This window comes from Talpa occidentalis, unplaced genomic scaffold (assembly GCF_014898055.3).
Source record: "Talpa occidentalis isolate TD23 unplaced genomic scaffold, MPIMG_talOcc4v2.1 talOcc4.8, whole genome shotgun sequence".
NCBI lineage: Eukaryota > Metazoa > Chordata > Mammalia > Eulipotyphla > Talpidae > Talpa > Talpa occidentalis.
This window is the reverse complement of record NW_023605194.1, coordinates 54,543,018-54,565,820: the sequence shown is the minus strand read 5'-3', so window position 1 is coordinate 54,565,820 and position 22,803 is coordinate 54,543,018. Positions and strand designations below refer to the sequence as shown.

General features: G+C 35.7%; 1 long non-coding RNA gene across 1 annotated transcript in view; it reads right to left on the bottom strand.

Annotated features, from left to right (window-relative positions):
• LOC129144952 (uncharacterized) overlaps positions 1 to 22,278 on the bottom strand; it is a 54,782-nt gene extending 32,504 nt beyond the window's left edge. Inside the window, exons 1-2 of the long non-coding RNA XR_008549810.1 lie at positions 22,179 to 22,278; positions 19,757 to 19,871 (exon numbers count right to left, since the gene is read on the bottom strand). This is a non-coding gene — a long non-coding RNA (uncharacterized LOC129144952). The remainder of the gene's footprint in view (positions 1 to 19,756; positions 19,872 to 22,178) is intronic.
• Between the last annotated feature and the right edge of the window lie 525 nt (positions 22,279 to 22,803).

Here is a 22,803-nt window from a genome sequence, read left to right as displayed (position 1 = left end):
GTGCTGTACTCCTGTTCTTAGCAACAGTTGCTACTGACAGTCTGTCACTATTCCAACAAGGTTTTCTTTTGCAACCAGAAGAAAAACAAGCCCTTTTAATGGAAAAGATGCCGATTTTCAGTGAGCTTTAAAATCATCCTTGCTACTATCCTTTTTGAATTCCAAACATGTCGCTTGAAGTCATAAGATCTTTGTAATACTGACTCTTTAATCATATGGTTCTGTACTTTTTAATCTAATAGGAGAGTTCATTTTTATATTCACACAGTTTTTTCTAGTTGTTAATAACAATATGCAGTATACCAGTCCCCCTATTATTTTGAACTCTCTCCTCTCACATGATTTTATTCCACTTGCCTGAAAACAGGCTCTTATTTGGGGAAAAAGAATACTCTTATAAAAGGCAGGAGGCAACCTTTTAAATTTAGTTCCTAAGGTTACAGAGAGTAAGCCAGTTCACTGACAGCTAATGTGTCAAAAGTAAATTCACCCAATGCCACCTTTACCAAAAGCCCAATTTCTGGTATAAACTCTCCTTTCAATCTTTTCAGCCAGATGAGGGATGTTCCTTTCTCTGCCCTGGTATGCATCAACTTTGGATATGGGTATATCTATTATAGAAAACAAACACAACAAACCTTAAAAAAATTATTAGTAAGATAAAATGAGGGCTAGCCAACTAAACTATATAGAGATTTTTAAAACAATATGAACTGTTGTATATTTTACAAATGTTTAAAGAAACAGATAAATGTAGCTGAATGGCAATTCAAAAATTCCAATTAATAAATTGGATACTGGTGGTGTGAAAAGATAGCAGAAGTGTTATCATTTTAAAATAGGATTGGGGCAACCATTGCAGACAACCCCCTTTGCTGTCTTTTCTTAAATTAGGCCAGATGTTTGGACTGGTCAAACAGTAATTATTTCAACATGTTTGGGAAATAAGCAGGAGAACTGAAATCTCTGATTGAAAGTTTTGATGATTGTGACCTTTTTTTTCCGGAGGATAGAATCAACAACTAATTGTGCATAACCAAGAAGAATTTAAGATTTTAACACAAGTTTACTTTAGAAACGCACTTCATTTCCTCTTTTATTTCCATTAAAATAATCCTTTTGTTCATCTTTGGAACATGTTTTAGGTTTCTACCTAAATCTGTGTCCCACAAATTTCTCTGCTATTCTCTAATAAACATATTTTGGCTCACCTGGTAACCTTGCATTTTTCTTATTAAATGTTAATAGTGGGTTGGATTTACACAAATATATTTAAATTTGAAGTTTAAAGGTATTAGAGCAAGGGGAGATTTTGGAGTTATCAATGTGTTATTAATAAAATCAGAGCCAAATTGATAAGATCACAAGGTTTTCTTCCCAGAATATATTTATGCACTATTGCTGGCATCAAGACAGTCTCTCTTTTCCCCTTAGGTGGAGAAGAGAGGGAGATACAAGGATTGTTTGTCTTGTATTTTAAGGAATACACAAGGTTTTTTCCCTACTATATGGAGGCTGAATTGAAAAAGAGTATTAATGTAATAGCCACTGCCTACCTGGCTTTCTTAATGCATGAAACATGCATTTTCTCTAGGCTCTGGGCCAAGGCTCCTTAATGTTCAAACAAAGCCTGCTGGAAATCCCCTCCAGTGGGAGATAGAAACTCTCACAGCCAATTGCACAACTTAGTTCACTTAACCTGCTCTTAAGGTTGATCTCAACTGCTCTTCATCCTCAACATTTCCCCTTTTTTTTTTTACTCTCCCTTGAATTCTTTAATATCTTCATCTTAATTACACTCCATATTATCTATTAAGTGGGATACATGCCTATTACAACTACAGATTTTATCAATCAGTGGCCTTGATTTTGCATTTAGCATATTAAGACTACTCCATAGTGAATGCCTATGTTTTATTCATCCATCCATTTTTGGCTCTTGGAAGGCCATGGTTACTGCACATAAGCAGCTACTGCAAAAGGCAATTAACTTCCAAGAAGCTTCATCAAAAAAAAAAAAAAAAACCTGTGAAAGGCAGTCATTGTTATGTATTAAGATACTCCTATGCCTTAATAGATATGGGGAAGAGGTTCTTCATCATGGGGGGAAAAAAAAAGAAAAAAGAACATGTTCCTAATATGCTTAATGTGCTCATGAGTTTTAAGTAATCCTTTATAAAAGCAAAATTAATCTGGAAATTGTATTGAGCACCTGTTAATTAGTGGGGGGAAAATTCTAGTGCTTAGTGTTACTAAATTTATCAAGAGAGAAGAAGATAATTAAGTCTCTTAAAAATTGGTCTATTCTCCTTTATGCATAAAACAGAAGAGGAAGATGGGTCAGAGAACCAAGAGAGAAAAACAAGAAATGAAATCAGACTGACTTACCAAGAGGCAATAAAGAAGATTCCTTGTTTTGTTTCTAAGAAGAACATCTAACTTATTAATCAGAGGGATACTACACCCAGAAAGTCCCTTGGCTTGGGATGTATCTGAAATACCACTTACACATCAAAGATCAACTGAGGAGATTCATGCTTTATTGAACTCGAAGTGAGAGAAACACCTGAAAGGAAACAACCAACCAACCTACAGAACTGATAATTCAGTCAGATGCTTTATGGAAGGGACAGCAAAAATGGTGTGGTGACACATCTTTTAAAGAGGGAAAACAGGGCCTCCCTGGTGGCACAGGAGGTTGAGCGCGCACTGGGAAGCTGCCCGCAGCCTCTGCAACGTGGGTTCGATCTCAGCCCGCTGGGGAGAAACACATATGGCACAGCAGACCTCTCCTGTCTCACCTGCTGCTCCCTTCAGCGGTGTATTTCATCAGTCTGCCTGTTCTGCTCCCCACTCTGTCTCTGGTGAATTCTCTCATTCTCTCACCCTCCCGCACATCTGGCCTACACCCCGGTTTTGTATAAATAAATAAATCTTAAAAAAAAAAGAAAAGAAAGAGGGAAAACACACATGGGGAGGCTACGATGCTCTATACAACCAGGTCCCTAATAAGGAAAAGAGCAAAGGTGGCACTCTAAATTGCACTCATCCTCCTAAAGCACACTGAGAGTGAACAGACTATAAAATTTCAGATATGGAGACCCACAGAGGAGAGATACTGGCAGTACCACAAACCAGGTACCCATCCAAACACATTTACAATGAAAGTGGGAACCCTCCTGGTTCCTCAAACTACTGATTCAACAACTATAAAGCCAGGTCTCAGTACCCACAGAAACCAGAAGTCAGCAAAGCAAAAAATAAAATAAGTTCAAATCAAACAAAACCATAGCTCCACCTGGGCAAACAACACAGTAAGAGAGAAAGCAACCAAGAAAACAATCCCATTTACTACTGCATCAAAAAGAACTAAAAATCTAGAAATAAACCTAACAAAGGAAGAGAAAGAACTATACAACAAAGACCATAAAACATTATTTAAAGATATATAATACACAAGAAATGTAAAGATATTCCATGCTCATGGATTGGAAGAATTTATATTGTGAAAATGTCACCTTACCCAAAGCAATAAACAGATCCATTCAATCCCAATGCAAACCCTGTCAAAGTTTCAATGACTTTCTTCAAGGAGATGGAGCAATTCTAACTGAAATTTTTATGAAACCACAAAATACCACCTGTATCCAAAACAACCCTAACAAAAAAGAACAGATGCATCACTCTCCCAGACTTCTAACTATACTACAAAGCTGTAGTTTCAAAACAGCATGGTTTTGGAATAAAAAGTAGACACAGAGCAATGGAGTCAAATTGAGAGCCCCTAAACAAACCCACATTTATCTAGACAGCTAATCTACAACAAAGGAGTTAGGAGTATATAATTAAAGAAAAGAAAGTCTCTTCAACAAATGGTGATGGAAAAATTTGATAGCCATATACACAAAAAGTGAAAACAGAGCAATGTCTCACATCATGCACTAGTATTAATTCAAAATGGATTAAAGATTTGGATGTAAAACCAGAAACAATAAAATACATAGAAGCAAACACTCCTATCTTCATTAAGCACTATTTGCAACAGCCAAGGTATGGAAACCACTCATGTGTTCAATGATAGATGAATGAATAAAGATGTGTTATTATTCAGTATAGAATACCACTCAGCTATTGAAAAAAAAAAAAAGATGAAACCTTACTATTTGCAATAACATGAATAAAGGTGGAGGGGATTATGTTAAGTGAAATAACTCAGAGGGAGGTTGATCAAAACATGACTTCATTCATGTGAACTACAAAGAAATAAGATAATGGAACAGACAAAAAACTAAACCAAACAAACCTTGGAAACTGACTAATTTGAGACTGTTAGAAGCAGTGTCTGAGAAACAAGAAGAAAAAGGAGAGGGATCCCAGTGATCTAAGATGGAGGTGTTGTTTTTTTTTTAAAGATTTATTCATTTATGCACACAAGAACTGGGGTACAGGCCAAAGGAGTTGGGGGTGAGAGCATTCACCAGAGACAGAGTGGAGAACAGAACAGGTAGGTAGATTAACTGAAATACCGAGGGGAGCAGCAGGAGAGTCAGAAGAGGTCTGTTGTGTCATGTGGGTAGCTCCCTGGCCAGGGATCAACTCATGCTGCAGTGGCTGCCTATAGCTTCATAGGTTGTGTCTTAACCCCTTGCACTACCAGGGAGGCCCCTATGGTGTAGGTTTATGTGTGCTTTGGTGGTGGGCATGGTGAAGCAACATACATCTCAAGATACGTGAACCTATATCTCTAAGTCATACATAGTAAACCTACATAGCCACAATAAAATATAATGCAAAAAAAATGAATATCATAGTAGCATGATAAGACTCAGTTTTGGACAACGGTTTTGGCTGAGGTTAGTACAATCCAAATTTTATTCATTTGCATGACATTTTGAACTTGATTTTAAGAATCACTATCACTATATTAACCACCAGACACATCCACTGGGGGAAAGATGGATGCTCAGACCATATCTCACCTTACGAACAGGAGCCTGAAGCATGTCCACTCCACTCTAATAAATAGGTCTCTGGTATAAGAGGCTGTATGTTACAAAGACTTCACTTGATTGATTCCAGCATTTAATATAGGGAACAAAGATATAAACCTCCTACACCAATGATAAATATGTCTTTTTGGTATCAAGTTCAGGGAATTAAAAAGTGTTAATACTTCCGAGAAAGGGCCAAGAGCCAAGGTATCTTTACCCCAACAAAAATAAATATGTCATGTCCTATGATGTCTGAATGTCAAAATAATAGTATAGCATGTGAGAATTACCATGCAAAATTCAGTAAGAGCAGATGCAGAAGCGAACAAAGATCTTTCTGGTTTTCCTAAAGCCTGCCATCTCCTTTAGTAACTGTTTAGGGCTGTATTTCTTGTTTCCTGAGTCCCACCACACCTTCTTCATCTCTCTGTATGTATCTCCACGAATGAATAGCATGGGAGAAAGAGTCAGGAATAATTGGAGGAATTTAATTGCATACTAGATGATAAGCCTCATTATAACCCTATGAGATAAATATCATAGTCTTATGTAGCTGAAGAAATTACAGCACAGGGAGGTTAGGTAATTAGCCCTGGGTCCCACAGAGTAACAGCCAAAGTCCACACTGGGAACTAGACCGGGATGAATGCACGCCTGCTGTTTAAACTTGGTTTTTACCATTTCTTCCAGACCATAAATTTAGGTCTTCCACTGTATATTTTTAACTGTAAAAATAAATATACATAGACGAGGTTTTCTAAGAATCTTTTTTCATCAGAGATGTATTTCCTATTTGCTTGTGTTACAGGTTGCCCCTTTAGCTAACATGCAATATCCCCCACAATAGTATGTGACCATGCTGCTAGGAGAAACATCCTATGGTTGAAATTGAATTGCATCTGAGCACCGCATTTTTCTTAGAAATTGTATGTAATCATGAGTAGTGGCTCTGACGGTCATGGGGTGTCTGTTCTGAAACTAAGAAAGTGTCCTACAATTCCTCTGTTGCTGCAAAGCAGTGAAATGTACTTAGTGTACTCAATGTGCAGCACAATGGTCCAGAGAGAAAAAGCAGCTATTTGTCTTCCATCTACATCAGCAGCTCACAATCTCAGAGACAAGAGCATATTAAAAACATTATTTTCTGATCACTTTCTGAAGCACTTATAAAATGGGTTTCCATTTAGAGCTTTTGATTTCCCCTGATGGTTTAAGCATTTTACTGCTAAGACTGCCATATTCTTCCCAAAAAAGATGATCTGAAAGTGAAAATAGAGATAGCAGTGTTGAATTGTTACATAATTTTTGCCCTTGAGGTTCTGTTTCAGGTTTTTTGTGTATACCTTGCTGTGTGTCTTTTTGCTTCGAAACTATTATTTAAATAGTATCAAAATACTATGCAACTATATCCACCCTTAATTCAAGTATTTGGCAACCAGGTTTCTCCATAGGTCACTGGGTTGAGTACAAGCACTGACTATAACTGATAAACCACACAAGTGCTACCGGAATAAAATACCAGTATTATCCATCACCATCAATTCAACATTACCAACAATGTCACAACGGCAGGGAAAAAAATCATCAAAATAGTGATAGGAATCTTGCAAAATCTCTGAGAGAGCAGGGTAGGCAATAGGAGAGCTCCAAATGAATGGGGGTACTAACGGACACGTTAACAGCAAAGTATAAGTGCCACAGTAAGCATAAATGCACCAAGAAGAGCTAAGGGGGAAAGAATTAAAGAAGAGGGAGGGAATATTGAGATGAAGAAAATGGGTAGGCAACTGAATAAAAATAAAATGATTTCTTTAAATATCACTGATATGATAAAACAAGCCCTTTCTCCTGTGAATTGATCTGCCTGACAGTCTCATTTCCATAGTCTGTACACTCATTTTTAAAGTATAAAACAAACAGAATAAAACTACATCCTCAACTGTGAGGTTTCGTCTAGCAAATGACTCCTCTCTCATTTGTTAAGCTTCTGAAAAAATTATTGATCTTCATTAATGTTTCCAGTTGCTTCCTTCTTGTTCCTTCACAAATTCTGCAATCTGCTTTCTGTTCATCTCACTCCCTGGCCCTGCATTCACTAAGGTGATCAGTGACATCTATTGTCACAAAATCCAATGGGTCTTTTCAGTTATCTTACTTCCTCTCTGCAAAATTTCACACAATTGTGTACTAATTTAATTTTAAAACTTTGCTCACACTTTTGACTTTCTATAACCTCATTCTCTTCTGAGTAAGGGATGGCTCAGAATTTTCTTAAACATGTTCTTCCTCTCACCTCTTGCAATTCCACCCTTCATCTGCATTGTGCTCACTAGTTCAGTGGTCTGATCCATTCTTTAGCTGTCATTATGTTCTGGATGAATTTCAATCAGTTACATCAAGCCAGTCTTCCAAACTCCTGCCACTTACCTCCAACAGCGTATTGCACATATCTGTTTGAAGGTTTCTTAGGAATCATATTTTAACATATTTAAAACTTGTATTATTTATAATCAATGCACCAAAATTGCCTTGTGTTTTGCGTTTACTGTCTTAGCACTTGTATCTATTTAGTTATCCAAACAAGAAAAAAAAAAGACTTATTTCTGATCTCACTCCCTTTCTCAACACCTATTTTCAATGCATCACGGGCCATGTTCCTTCATGTTCATGCCACTCTAATACATCCCATTTCTAACATTTCATGTGGGATCACATCAAAGCTTTCTTGAACTATCACAGCAACCTCAAGTTTGATACAAGCTTTGCCACAAGATTCCTCATGCACACTTCTCCTCTGAAGGATAACCATAAATGGTTCTGTCTTACATAGCGAATTTGATCCTATCTCTTAACGGGTTAAGAGTCTATTTCTCAGAGTCATTTGTTGCTATATTCTGCTAAAATCATGCTACACTCTGCCACACAGAACTGAAAGAATGGATTATTCATACTGAGAAGTTACTATAAACCAGTAACCACTTTAAGTCTTTAGGTTTATTTTATACTTTGTCTTAACTCTCAGAATAACTGAGGCAGGTAATATTATCATCTTCATTTCATGGTTAAGAAAGATTTGAAGTGTTCTAAGCAAGTTATTGAACCAAGACTATAATCTAAGCAGCCAAATTCCAGAGTCTAAATTCTTTAAGAAATTTAGGAGAAATTCTAATAGAATCCATGGGTATTAAAATTAATCTGACAAAAAATAACTTTTTGTCACTTCCACAGTTCCTTTCAGAAGGTAGTCTTTCCTGAACATTTTAACACAAAGTTGACAAAACGTATTAGTTTACAATAGCTCTTACATCGCCTGGCAACCTCATTAATATCTAGAAAGATTAAATGCAAAGTAGGATTCATTTGTCCATTACATATACTATTTGCACAATAAAGTAAAATGAAATGCATAGAACATATGAGATAAGATGATGGGTAACATAACCTAGGTATAAAAATTCATGCGTAAGGCAACAGTAATAACATAAAAATTATATCTCTAAATATGACCAGTCTAGAAGGTAAAACTCCTTCCCTAGGGCCTGTGTTCCATCTCTTCTAACCCACTAAAATATGCATTTAGAAAGTCTAATCAGTCCATATTGAAAGAGGACATTTCTTTTCTATAAGATTATTATTGCTGTTAATTGCCATTTATAAAACGGCTTTTACAATGTATACAACTTCTTCCTTTATATAGAGAGGTTTACAATGGCTTTTCATAACATGTATATAGGCCAGTAAATCACCCTGAAAGGTGGTGGGCACTTGGCTTAGACCAAATGCAGAATATTTTTCTTACCCTTTCTCCCTCTCAATTTTGAGGTCCAGTGGAACCAAGCACATTAGCCAATGCCCTCTTCTCCATCGGGGCTTCTGAGCTCCATTCACCCTCAGGTCTCATGAGGTCTTTTGTCTGGCACTGTCAGGATGAGATGATACCTTGTCCAGTTGGAGTATAGTCATTCCCCACACCCCCATTAGTTATCCTGCTGACAAATAATTTGAGCCAAACAAAAGGAAGTGAGCTTATTAAAGAATCAAGACTGAGGACTTAAGCCCATGAACAGCCTCTGGATTGCTCTGTGAAAAGCTGCTTGATCTCTGAACATCAGGATGATAATTTTACATAGCCTTCAAGGAAAACAATTTACATTTTCAAGGACTTTTTACAGAGAATCTGGAAAGGTGTTCAGTTAACCTATTTAATGTTGTCTATGCACTGAGAAAAACAGGAGATTTGTTAAAATTTACTCTTGATCACAGCCTTATCTTCTGGGTTCTGGAAGTTTTAGCAATGTCATAAACCTTGACATCTGTCTTTTCTTTGAAGATACTAATTTGCCCAGAGAAAACTTTTTTGTTGTTGTTGATATAGCTTCTTCAAAAGGCAAATTTGGCTATGCCTTGGCTCTTTCTCTCATATCCCATAGTTGAGATCAGACAGGATACCTTTTATCTGGTGGTTTTAGTTTATAAGTCCTATGCCTAAAAGTGAGGGGTCTGAGCTTGGGTCCTGGAGGTTCCTCAAGGCTTTCCAAGGCTTCTGGGAGGCTGTAATTCTCGCCCTGCTACTACTCAGCTTGGGAGAACATCACATCCTGACAGCCCGAGGGGTGTCTGGTCTGGTAGGAGACAGGAAGACACCGTGTCCAGAATCCAGGAGACTGCATCACCTCATCACGTCACCAGGAAGGACTGCTGCCGTCTTGCTGTCTGCCAAGGTGGCTATGTGGTGAGCTCCACATCTCCTGACTTGAAGAATAGCCTCACTTAAGACAGGGAGCCTGGGATCCAGAGTCCAGCTCTGCTATTCACTGCACAGAGCCCACCCCCTCTGCTGAAACTTGGTCTAGTTTTGTTCAAACCACTTCATGTACTTTAGATGTGATAGGTCCACCTATGGAGCTGTACTTAAAACACTGGTGCTGCTCCTTTATATAAACTTGGGTATCAGGAAAAAAGGACTTACATTCAACTGATCTAAACAGAAGAGAAATTAGAGATTCAGTTGCTTCAATTTTTTTAAATAATTTTTTAATATCAGTTGTAGTTATTTTCTTTTTTTTTTTTAGACTTTTATTTATTTATACAAGAACTGGGGTATAGGTGTAGGAGGGTGAGAGGATTCACCAGAGACAGAGCAGGGAGCAGAACAGACAGACAGACTGAAGACACTGCTGAGGGGAGCAGCAGGCAAGACAGAAAAGGTCTGCTGCACCATGTGGGTCTGTCCCTCGCCAGCCAGGAATCGAACCTGCACTGCAAGAAGCTGCGGACAGCTTCACAGCACAGCGCTCAACCCACTGCACCACCGGGGAGGCCCAAAAGTTGCCTCAATTAACTGATAAATTAACATGGCTGATTTCAAGTTGACTTAAGTTTGATTTCCTATATCCCATATCTCTTGGTATGTGAATGGGAAAGTTGCTTTCTGGCCTTGAGTTTCTTACATCAAGTGATTTAGTAAGAAATAACAAAACAATAAATATAAAACTAACTAGCACACTACTTGATCCAGGGTAAATTCAAAAATCATAATTATTATTCACTCTCTTTTAATAAATTGGAATGGCAGGGGAGGAAGAGAAAAAAGCAAGGACGCTAAGAGAATTGAAGTCAAGAATGTTGCTGTTCTTATCATCAAATCCATTATAATTCAAATTCATGATGTGGAAACACAAATACCCCATCTTCGACCTATAAGCAGAAACCATTTGTGTACTAGAGCATGGCGGTCCAAGAAACTAAACTTTCATATGAATATAACCCCTTACTTTAAAATATTCCATCTCCAGAAAAGATAAAATTCACTAAAACCAGCAGAATTTCTAGGACTTTCCATTGCCCAAAGAATTTTTTCTGTGTCCAAATTGTTAAACTCATTATGAAAGCCTTGATCCCCTTGTAATACTATTAGTGAAGTACAAATTTCTATCCCGCAGACAAGTTCTTGCTGAGAGGGTGAAGTTGATTGAAGTCAATGGGAGTTGAGTATGAGTAAACGGTGGCAGCTTTTGTGCTCAGATAAAGTAACTTCTATTTTTTCTCCACCTGAGGAGATTCTTCTACTCTTTCATCTTAAGACAGAAGTGCTGAATACTGATGAGGCATGTCTTCATCGAACCTCTGTGATGAATTTTCAGAAAACTCATTTGGATTTCAAATACACAGTCTGCATTTTCTGCAGGGTTAGGTAATCTGCCAGAAATAATAATAGTTTCACTTCCACAGAAAGAATGAGTCGATGAATTACTCCGTATCTTCACCATTTGCTTTACTGTGATGTAACTTGTCTCTTTTTGCTACTCTAACTTCAATTTCATGAAGTCTGCTTTATAAAGTTTTTATGAAACAGTGAAAGATTCAAATCAACTACCACTGAAGAAGCAGGTAACAACAAAAATGGAGCAATTACCAATTCCCGATTTATAAGTTCAGGTTTAGAGGTTTGTCTTACAACTTACTCATCTTTCACGATATCAAGAAAGCCATATATATTCACCCTTTCCAAGATTATGCCAAGTACCAATTGCATCAGTGTTTTTTTTTCTCTCATTTGCATGGAAAATTTCAGAAATACTCTATATTGCTGAAGAACAAACACAATTGAGCAAACTGAACAAAAATAGCCACAATATAAAAAATAATAAATAATAAATAGATGAATCTTTACTTGGTTCCCCATAGGTAAAGAGAGTACTTGCTTGTGAAAGGGTGAAAGAACAAAAAAAGGGCAAATGCAAATAACTATCTGTATTTGTCAGATTTACAGACATTTGCAAATACTCAAAGTGTGATTAAAGTACAAAATGCATAGTTTGAAAAAAGAGTAGATTCTGTGAATATTTTCTTTAACAATAGCTGATCTATTCTATTTTATTTAAAGGAAGTAGGATTAAGATGCTCTTCACAAACAGAAGCAGCTCTGGCTTCTATTATCCCTTAACACCCCAATCACAGAACACACATCTTATTTGATGTGAATAATAATATACTGCTCTATTAAAGAAAACACATGTATACTGAAATTGGATAATGACTTACACTGTCATATCTATATTGAGAGTCTTGGTGCAGTGGTAATTTTGAGTGATAACACCTTATAATTAAAACGTTCATTTAGTTTAAGAAAAAAAATCATTAATTCTGTTCCATCTGTTTTATGCTTCTTCCAAAGTTCGGCTTAAATTTTATATCCTCCATGCAGCATTCTGTGATTGTCCAAATTCTGAATGTGAATTTTTCATCGTGTAAAGGCCACACTACATAAATGGTTTATCCATTCATCAGTGAATGCATAGTCTGGTTGTATCCAATCTTTGGCTATTTTGAATAATGCTACTATGAACAACTGTGTATGAGTTTTACTGGATATATGTTTTCAGTTCTCTCACATATACACCTAGGATTGGAATTACAACTGTAGTAGACATAATATAAAGGTCCACCAAATATGTCCATGTCCTAATCCCTAGAAACTATGACTATGTTATGGTAAATGGAAAAGGAGAATTAAGGTTACAGATAAAATTATGGTTGATAATAATTTGACCTGAAAATCAGGAGATTACCCTAGATTAGTCAAATGGTCCAATATAATAAGAGTGCTTAAAAGTGAAAAAAAGTGGCAGATGAGATTAAAATGATTCAGTGTGAGAAGGACTCAATCCAATATTACTTGCTTTGAAGATGGGAGCCTGAGAGCCTGGGCATAAGCCAAAGAATGTGGACACCTTCTAGAAGTTGGAAAAGCCAAGAAAACGCACTCTCCTCTAGAGCTTCTATAAGAAATAGAGACTTGCCAACACCTAGATTTTAGTTTGGTGAGAACAATGTGAGACTTCTGACCTACAGAAAATTAAGATAATAAATTTGTTTTCATAAAGTAAGTAAGTCTGTATAATTTCTGCAGCAGCCATAGGAGACTGAAACATTGGGTCACATGATAACTATATTTAACTTTTTTTAAAGATTTATTTATTTATGCATACAAGAACTGGGGTACAGGCCAGAGGTGCGGGGGGTGAGAGGATTCACCAGAAACAGAGTGGGGAACAGAACAGGCAGACTGACTGAAATACACTGCTGAGGGGACTGGAGCTGGGGGGATTGGAGGGGGTGGTAAGGGAGGGGAAGATGAGACAGGAGAGGTCTGCTGTGCTGCTGTGCCATATGGGTTGCTCCCTGGCCGGGTGGGGATCAAACTCTGCTGCAGTGGTTGTGGACAGCCTCACAGTTCTGTGCTTAACCCCTTGCATCACCAGGGAAGCCCTCTATATTTAACTTTCAAGGGATTTCTAGACTGGTTTTTCAAACCAGTGTTTAATATTCCCACCAACAATATGTTAGTTAGATTTCTCCACATTCTCACCAACACGTATATCATTGTTGGCATTTGTTATTATAGTCATCAGTATTAAGTGGTATCTCATTGTCATTTTTTTAACAGTTGTTTTTGTTTTGTTTTGTTTTTTAAAGATTTATTCATTTATCCATACAAGCACTGGGTACAGTCAGAAGAGGGGAAGGGTGAGAGAATTCACCAGAGTCAGAGCAGAGAGCAGAGCAGGCAAACTGACAAAGTACACTGCTGAGGGGAGCAGCGGAGGCAGGAGAGGTCTGCATGCCATGTGGGACCCTCACTGGTGGCTGGGGATCAAACAGGCACTGCAGAGGCTGTGGTCAGCCTCCCAACCCAGAGCTCAACCGCTGCGCCACCTGGGAGGCCCTCATTGTCATTTTGATTTGCATTTCCCTGGCCAGGGACAGTCTGGGGAGAAGTATGTATTTTTTTCCTCTTATATATCAGTGCCATGCACTTTTAATGAAAAAAAAGTATGTGATGATCAAAATAAATACCAATTAAAAGAGTAATACAAGTAAATTTTCATAGATATATGAAAAAAATTGCCAAATTTGTCATCAACAGTAGATTTTACTGAAAATCCATGTTCTGCAGGAATGGTAATGATTTCTTGAGTACTTTCTTTATGGTAGACTGACTACATTAATGACTCCTTTTCTTTCTATCTCTGAGTATGCCTACCCTTCTATATGACTTGTTAGTTTCTATTATTAAGGAGGTGGTGCCTAGTTTCCCAATCTATCAATATGTATCTTAGTTCCCACGGAGCCTGCAAAGCAACGCAGATGGAGCTAGAATTATGCTCAGTGAAATAAGTGAGAAGGAAAAAGAAAATATCAGATGGTTTCACTTATAAGAGGAATATAGGGGAACCAAATAACACACCAGTGTAAAAAAAAAACAGTAACAGTACAAAACACAAAAAAACAAAAAACAGACAATTATAAATCAGAGACATCCTGCAGGGGAGGAGGTGGGAGAGGAATCAGAGGGAGGGGGGGAGGAGCACTGGGGACTGGGGTTACAGTGCAGGGTGCCCCAGCCACCAGTGAGGGTCCCACATGGCATGCAGACCTCTCCTGCCTCCGCTGCTCCCCTCAGCAGTGTACTTTGTCAGTTTGCCTGCTCTGCTCTCCGCTCTGACTCTGGTGAATTCTCTCACCCTTCCCCGCTTCTGACTGTACCCAGTGCTTGTATGGATAAATGAATAAATCTTTAAATGCCATTTTCTGCTATATTTAAATGCCATTTTCAAGTCTAAGATTTGAGAGACTTTGTATATTATTGCCTCCCTTCTTGCACTGTTGCCATTGCCATGAGAACAAATCTTCTGAAAGAAGAAAAACATGTGGAGCATAACCAAGTGTCCACACTCATGTCACTCAAGGCTGTCCAAGAAGACCTGACCTCCCTCAAAGAGTACAAAATCTTTGAGTCCAGCTGAGATCACCTGACCCTTTGCCATGCAATTCATGGTAATTAATGACTGCTGTTTGTAGCCACTGGGTTTTTCATTTGTTCTGGAGCAATAATAACTATCTGATACAATCCTAGTCACTATGTTAAGAATTTTATACATAGTATATGCACAAATACACACAGTAGTCATAAGATGCACTATTCTTTCCTACTCTGTGATTGAGGTAACTGAGACTTAGTGATAAGTAACTTTACAAAATATATGTCAAGTTCAAATATTGAAATTGAATCTTGAATGGCTTATTGTAATAACCACTTCCCATACCAATGTAACAACGTATTGTTCTAAGATCGAATTGCACTCCTGCTAATTCTGCTATAGTTCTTGTACTCACATTTTCACTGTTTATAACTGAAGCACCTTGTTCACATTCATCACCCATTCTACTCAAGAAGAAATGTATCATTTTCTGATGAACCAAAGATAGGTACTGTCTTCAAAGTCTATTTCTTCAATCACTTCACAAAAGTATATTTATGTATGGAGTCAAGAGAACCTATTGAAATATTAATTGGAGTTCAGGTGCTCAACACCGAACACTTTTCATTTGGGGAGCTTTGGTTAAAGAAGCTTTTGCTCTAGAGTGATATGCCCACACCATGATTACAACAGTTACATTCATTTCTAAATATTTCCCACACTGTAGGAATTTAAAAGAAGTAAATGCAAAAGTGTTCTACTTGTTCTCCCTGCATGTTTCCCTTTCTTTCCTAATTTCTGTCTGTTCCTCTGAATCCTGTAGGTGTTCAAATATTTTATTTACTCCATTTACACTTTTATAGTAATTTAAATTTCCAAGTAAGTGTTGTTTCTATGATTGGAATTTGTGTAGCTTACTTTAGTGTGTATTTTTAGAATTAAAGCTTCAGTCTGTTAATATGAATATTTGAACAGGAAATGACCAGTAGCCAGGCTCTTAAAGTTTTCAGAAAAATCAAGTTGCCTTATTTTTATGAGCATCTGACTGAAGGACACAACTTCTCACACAAAGTAAGGACTTTAATAAATCACTGCCCATGGCCCCTGCCATGGCCTCTCTTTCCAAGATGGTCATAATTCACTATAAATATTCTCTTGAGATTTTCAAAGTTGGTTGTTTGAAGTATAGCATTCATTATCTCTGATTTATTAGGGGCTTATACATATTTAATGATGCCATTCTGAAGGTTTTCTTTTTAATTTTTACAAATTGTTAATTGATATGTACTTTTCACAGCACTACTCGGGGAGTCACATAGTATATTAACTCATTACATTAGTTAATATACCCATTAATGACTTCTATATATAATAAGATAATTTGGGTAGTGAGTTATTGTACATACTTCAGTCATACTTTATCTCCATTTTGACCTTAAAATTCCCAAATGCCACATATATTGTATATAATTTCATCACAATTTTCTGATAGTTAATTACTCATTCCATAAATACTTATTATCAAATACATGCTTAGCACTGTGGCAAGAAATGAGCAGAAGTAAGAGATGGGAAAGAAGAGCTCTAGAAATACTACATTGTTGCAATAGATTTTGTTGTGATATACTGAGAACTACTGCCAGAGACAGCACTTTGTCCATTATAACTGAGAACAATGATTACACAAAAACTAAGTAAAGTGCTATTTTATTCATTTTAGAGTTGGTGGAAACTGAGCTTAAAAATGCTAAGTCTTTTGCCCAAACACACAAATCAGATTTCTTTAACGATACTGACTCATTTACCTAGCTATTCATATAAAATTTGTTAACTGTACTTAGTTAGCTAAGTGTGTATGTGTGAGTATATAAAAATGAATGTACACACTTAAAATGTTTTTCAGTCTATTAACTTTTATGATTTGCATAAAATAAATCCAAAAACATCCTAAGAGTATAATTTGAAGAGTTTTGACAAATGCACACATATATATTGCATACATATTTTAAATTTAAAAAGTCACTGATATGATCAAAATATATGACACATTGTAAGTGAATATAATATAAAGATGTTTTCATAAATTTATTCATAATAAATGAACTCTTGCAATTGACTTTTTTGTTCAACATAATATTTTGAGGTTTACTCATATTCTTATTTATGCCAATAGAATTCATATTCACAGCTGAATAGTACTCTATTATATAAATGCATCACAGTTTGCTTATTCATTCTCCTACTGCTGAAAATTTTATGGTATATGCAGTTTGTACCATTATAAATAAGTCACTATGAACCACACACATGGTCGGTTTTTTTTTTAATGATGTATGTACTCATTTTCCTTGAATAAAAATTTGGGAATAGATGGGTAGGTAAGTATATTTTTTACATTATAAGAAAATGTCAAAAGAATTCTCCAAAGCTTTTTTTTTCAGTCTCCCTTTCTAATAGCAATGAAGGCAAACTTCAATTATTCCTCATCCTTACCGAATTTTGTTATTTTCACTCTTTTTCATTTCATTGGTCATTCTGAGTACTAAATGGCATTTAGTTATAATTCTAATTTGCAATATTTTAGACCCAAATCACTAAATTTTATATGGTAAAGAGTGTATAAAGTATTCTGTTTCCAGAAGTATTGAAAATGAAATAACTTCACAATTTCCAATGTCTATTCAGGACTACAACATAAAAGATAATATTTATTATGACTAGTTATCCTCAGAATTTTGCACTATTGATAAACTTTAAAAACAAAACAAAATACAACAAAGCAAAAACAGATAACTATAAATCAGAGACATACTGCAAGGGAGGAGGAGGGAGAGGGATCAGAGGGAAGGGACGGTGGTGAAGGTACGAGGGTGCCTATGGGGACTCAATCTGAGGGGGTAGGAGAAGGCAAATATTGTTTAAAAATATATAAATAAATAAATAATAATAAATAAATAAAGAGAAAAAAAGAAAAAAAGAATAAAGTGAAACTAACCCATAATACTACTTTTTAAAATCATTTTCATCTTTTTTCTATTAGTAAAATTAAATTATCCCACACATATTCTTTTGATATATACCTTTTAAATTTTTTCACTTATATTTGAAAGAATTTTTCAAGCTAATAAATTTAGATTTAAATCATTACATTGAAACACTACTGGTGTTCCATTATATAAATGTTATGAACTTATTTAATCTGTATCTTGTAAGTAAACATTTAGGTTATCTCTGCAGCCATTCTTGTACATAAGTCTTTGTGAGCTTATTTAATTATTTCCTTTTGATAAATTCCTGGAAGAGTAATCATAGATTCAGGGAGTTTAAACTTGTTAAGCTTTTTACTTGTAGCAAATTGCCTTGCAGGGTGTCAGCCTTTGAAGTTTCAATATTTTTTAATTGACCAAAAATAATGTTGGCAAACTTTTATTTCTTAATTGATACTTGTATTTCTTTTGTATCCATGAACAACTTTTTAAAGCATTCTTTTATAGATTCTTTTGCAAGGCCTTTATACGTTCAGAAACTAATACATTATAATATAAAATAGTCTGTCACATGATGCCAGAAATATATTTTTAAAAATTTTATTTAGTAGACAAATAAATGAAATAGAAAAGCAAAAAAAAAATTCTATTTCTATTACTCTTATGAATATATTAGCCCTTTAAAAGGAATCATTTATCAAAAGAAGCTTATAATAAAAAATTCAAACAAAAGTATAAAACATTGAAATTTATGTGAAAAGATATTATTTCCAAGTATGAACTGGTATGTGAATATAAATGCCTGTTTACACACAAAGCCCTTCCTAGTTTTAAGAAGCAAAATCCTCCACCCTCACAGTACCCTCAGGAAAATATCTTTACTACAAAAATACACAGTAATACATGAGTCACTGCTCGACACTCAGTTTTAAGAGAGAATTCTGATACCCATGATAGCGTATTTCAAAACGAAAGGATTTTTGAGTCACAAATGTTTCGTTTCGTAGATCCAAGTCCCTGGTCTAATAATAGTATTACAGAATGCCTGCTGTTCTCTATACCCTCCTCCCTTTCTCAGATTGAACAGAGATCCTTCTAAGAGAAGAAAAAGGAGATAGAGCAAGGGAGCAAGAAAATCAGGCTGTGACAGAGTAGCTGAACAGAGCTGCTGCCTGCCTAGCCCTCCAGCTCTGCTCTAGTCAGGGGTAAAATATCCCCCAAGAAGCCTGAGCCCCTGAGAATGCAGAAGTCTTGCCCTGCTTCTCAAACCCAGATTCAGGACTTTCATTGGACATTCATGTTCTAAAATATAATCCTGAGGTGTATGTAAACTGAAACTTGCCCAGGCAACATAAACATGTTTCCATGTGGCTTTATAAGAGAGCATAAAGGAAGTTGTAGGTGTTAATTCAGATTTCTCAGCGGACATCAGCACAGAATTCCTCAACACCTATGAACCAGGTGGGGAGATCATGTGCATTTCAGCAGATGCCGACATTGCCAGACACAAATGATCAAGGAACTCACATGGCACTGTAACAATTTAGATGCCACCCGAGTTACAATGAATGAGAGAGAAGGGATAATCATTATCTAATTGTGTTTAAATGTCACAAGACAAAATCTAGTGAGCATAAATGAAAATTATACTGTCAAGTATCAGCCAGAAGTGCTTAATAGAGTTTAAGTTGATTCACAGAGTGGGGAATTACTTATTTGCATATCTGGGTACTTGGTTTATAAAATTAAAACAATTTTAGACCAGAAGAAACTTTGAAAGTTGTCTACGCAAGCTTGTCTTTTGCTCAACATAGGAGCAAAATTCTAGTGAGGTTAAGGGATTTGCACAAACACCCATATAATTAGTGGCAGAGTGTCAGAACCCAGTGTCTGTCTGTCCAGTTTAGATTTCTTTCTCCCACAACAGCGAAACAGTCTTGCTATCATTATAAAAGCTATATTCGTATGACTGCAATGCTAATTATCATTTCAAAATAGCAGTGAATATACTTACACAGGCTTAATAAGTAGGCAGCTATGGCAAATCAATTTGCTATTATTGTTGCTTTCAATTAATGTTAAAAATATACCATTTGGGTGTTCGAAGTAACTTTTGCCTCTTCAGTGTGCTAGAAACAAACAAAAAGAATGTTTTATTATAAACAGAATTCAAAATTAGGAGTTTAAACCATCTTTTAATATTTCATCACTAACCTGTCTAATACTTAAAAATTAGGTAGAAAATAAATCTAGACTATATCTGATTTTTAAGTTTATTTTGTTTGATATGACAACAGTATTGTAAAATACAAGAAAATAAAATATATATACCAGACTTTTTTTCTATTCTTTTAATCTTTGTTTTTTGATATAAAATGGCTCTAGGTAAGAGTGAATAAAAATCCCTTGTATCTTTCTGATGTTTTGTTATAATTGTGTTCTTTTGTCATCAAAGAAGTACAAGCATGTGTAAAATGTCTTAAAATTTTTGAAGTTTTTATGTTTTATGCTATTTGGTAAGCTGATCTAATAACCTTTATTTCCTTACATCAATTCTAACATTGTCGCTGCCTTAACACTTACATATTTATAAATATGTTACCTGTTGTAAATCATTACTTTCTAGAGTTGATAAACATTCCTTATATAATTATTATCATTTATAGCCATGCCACCCACACCCGACCTTGTCTTTTGGAATATTCCTAGGTAATTCACTTATCTATTTCACTAATCACAAGAACCATAAATAACATTAAAAAACAGCATTGGGAGCCTCCCAGTGGGGCAGTGGTTGAGCACTGGGTTGCGAAGCTGCCCGCAGCCTCTGCAGCATGGGTTCAATCCCCCACCACTGGACAAGGGTCCCACATGCTATGCAGACCTCTCCTGCTGCCCGCTGCTCCCCTCAGCAGTGTATTCGTCAATCTGCCTGTTCTGCTCTCCACTCTGGCTCTGGTGAATTCTCTCACCCTCCTGTGCTTCTGACTGTACCCAGTGTTTAAATAAATAAATAAATAAATCTTTAAAAAAAAAAAAACAGCATTGGTATAGGATTTTTATATTCATTCCTGCATTTTATATTCAAAACAGTCCAGTGAGGCAGAAATCACTAAAATGCAATAGTAATAGCAGTAAAAAGAGTAATATTGGCAGGAAAGTTTATTTATCATTCTCAATTAAAGATGAATTAAAAAAAAACTCACTAAGTTTGAATTGCCCAAGGTCAAAGAGCTGATATGTGTGAATGTGTGCATATGTTTGTGTGTGTGGCTATATATACACATATGTGAATATGGATATATATCAACTTAAATGAACAGAGGATTTTATTTTAGAATAAAACTAACTTCAGTGTAAAGAATACTTTACAAACATAGAGTGATTTTAAAAATTCAAGAATATGTTTCTCAACCACAAATAGAGAGAGAAAAAACATGAACTCAGCCCTATTTCCCAGATCTGTCACAAGATACCTGAATCCTGCTGAGGGAATTCTCAGAGGAATAATATCCCAGGAATAAGAGAAAAATTAGACACAGTCTATCATCCTTGTAATTAGAGCGACTTAGTGATATTTAGTGCTAATGAGAAAAATAAAATCAATAATATTGGGAATCAAGACTCTCCTGGCTATGGTGTTTAAAATAAATCTTAGATATAGCCACATGTTTGAATTTGACGATATTTAACTTTTGTTCATCTATGACATATTTTTAAAATATCATGTATCAGGATTCAGTTTCTGAGTAATCCAAAATTCCTACTATGAAACAAAAATGCATAATAAAAATTAAATCTTATTTGAAAGATATCAGAGAGCTGTGAAAGTAACAAGCATCAAAGAACTAAAATGCAAGGAAGGGAAGAGTCCTTCCTATAATTTTTCTCTACTTAATATTTCTTCATAGGATTTAGCACTACCCTATTATACAGGTCACAATCATTTATCTGAAACTCTTACAAATATATCTGAAAAAGGGTTCTATAATTTTAGAAAAATAATATAATACATGTATTCTACTTTCGTGGCATCCCTATAGGACCCGGGGCAGCAACCCCAAATCAAGCATATTAATATTTCTACAATAAAATTTATGAATATGCATCATAATTTAATTATTATAAACAGATTTTCATTAATTCAAATCAGGTTTTGCCAGAAGATGAATTACAAAAGAAGTTTTAATTTCAGAACAGTGCTTAAGAGAGCGTAGAGATTTATTATATTTTCATTGTTGGCATCAATTGTTCATCTGCCTTCCGAGGGCAGGGGCCTTTTTAGATTTGAAATGTTGTTGCCACAGATCCTTGAATGGTGCATGTTTTATAAGAAACTCTCAAATGGTGTAGTGATGGTTTGCAAAAGGGATGCCTAAGAAACAAAATGGAGCAGTTTTATCAACCACAAAAGCAACCTGAGTTTGTTTATCTACCTTGCCAATAACTGAGGACTTGTCAGCTCAGCAGATTTGGGTGTCTTGAAAAATCACAACACTCATATATGTTGATAGAAAAGTAATTGCAAACATTTAATGTAGGAGGAACCTGGAGAATCAAAATAAAATGAAATTTGTTACTTGAAAAGGTGGAAATAATTTTCCTCATGAAGATGGTCTCTAAAAGCTCTTCACTTAAAATCCACTACCTCTTCCTAGGGAATAGCAGGTTATAAACAGAATACTACAAACAGTTTGTATGAAAAAAAGCGCAAGGAACAAGGGTCATCCCAATACAGAAATATATACTAAGAGCCCATTTAGCAAGAGAAAATCAGAGAGGAAGAATATAAGATTTAAATTGCATCCATTTAAAAGACATTTCTTCATACAAAATATCTCAGCTTTTCATGATATTGCAATCTTTGTGCTGAATGAGATCTTGGGAGGTCACAAAGGATTTATGCCTAAATCACCTAGGGTAGGGGAAAGCTATATGGAGTCCAGTTTTGAAATAAACATATAAATGAGCACATTTTTAAGAATTCACCATTCAACAAGTCTTTGTTTTACCTTATGATATGTCTAAAACTGTATGAGGACTATTGCCAAAATATATAAT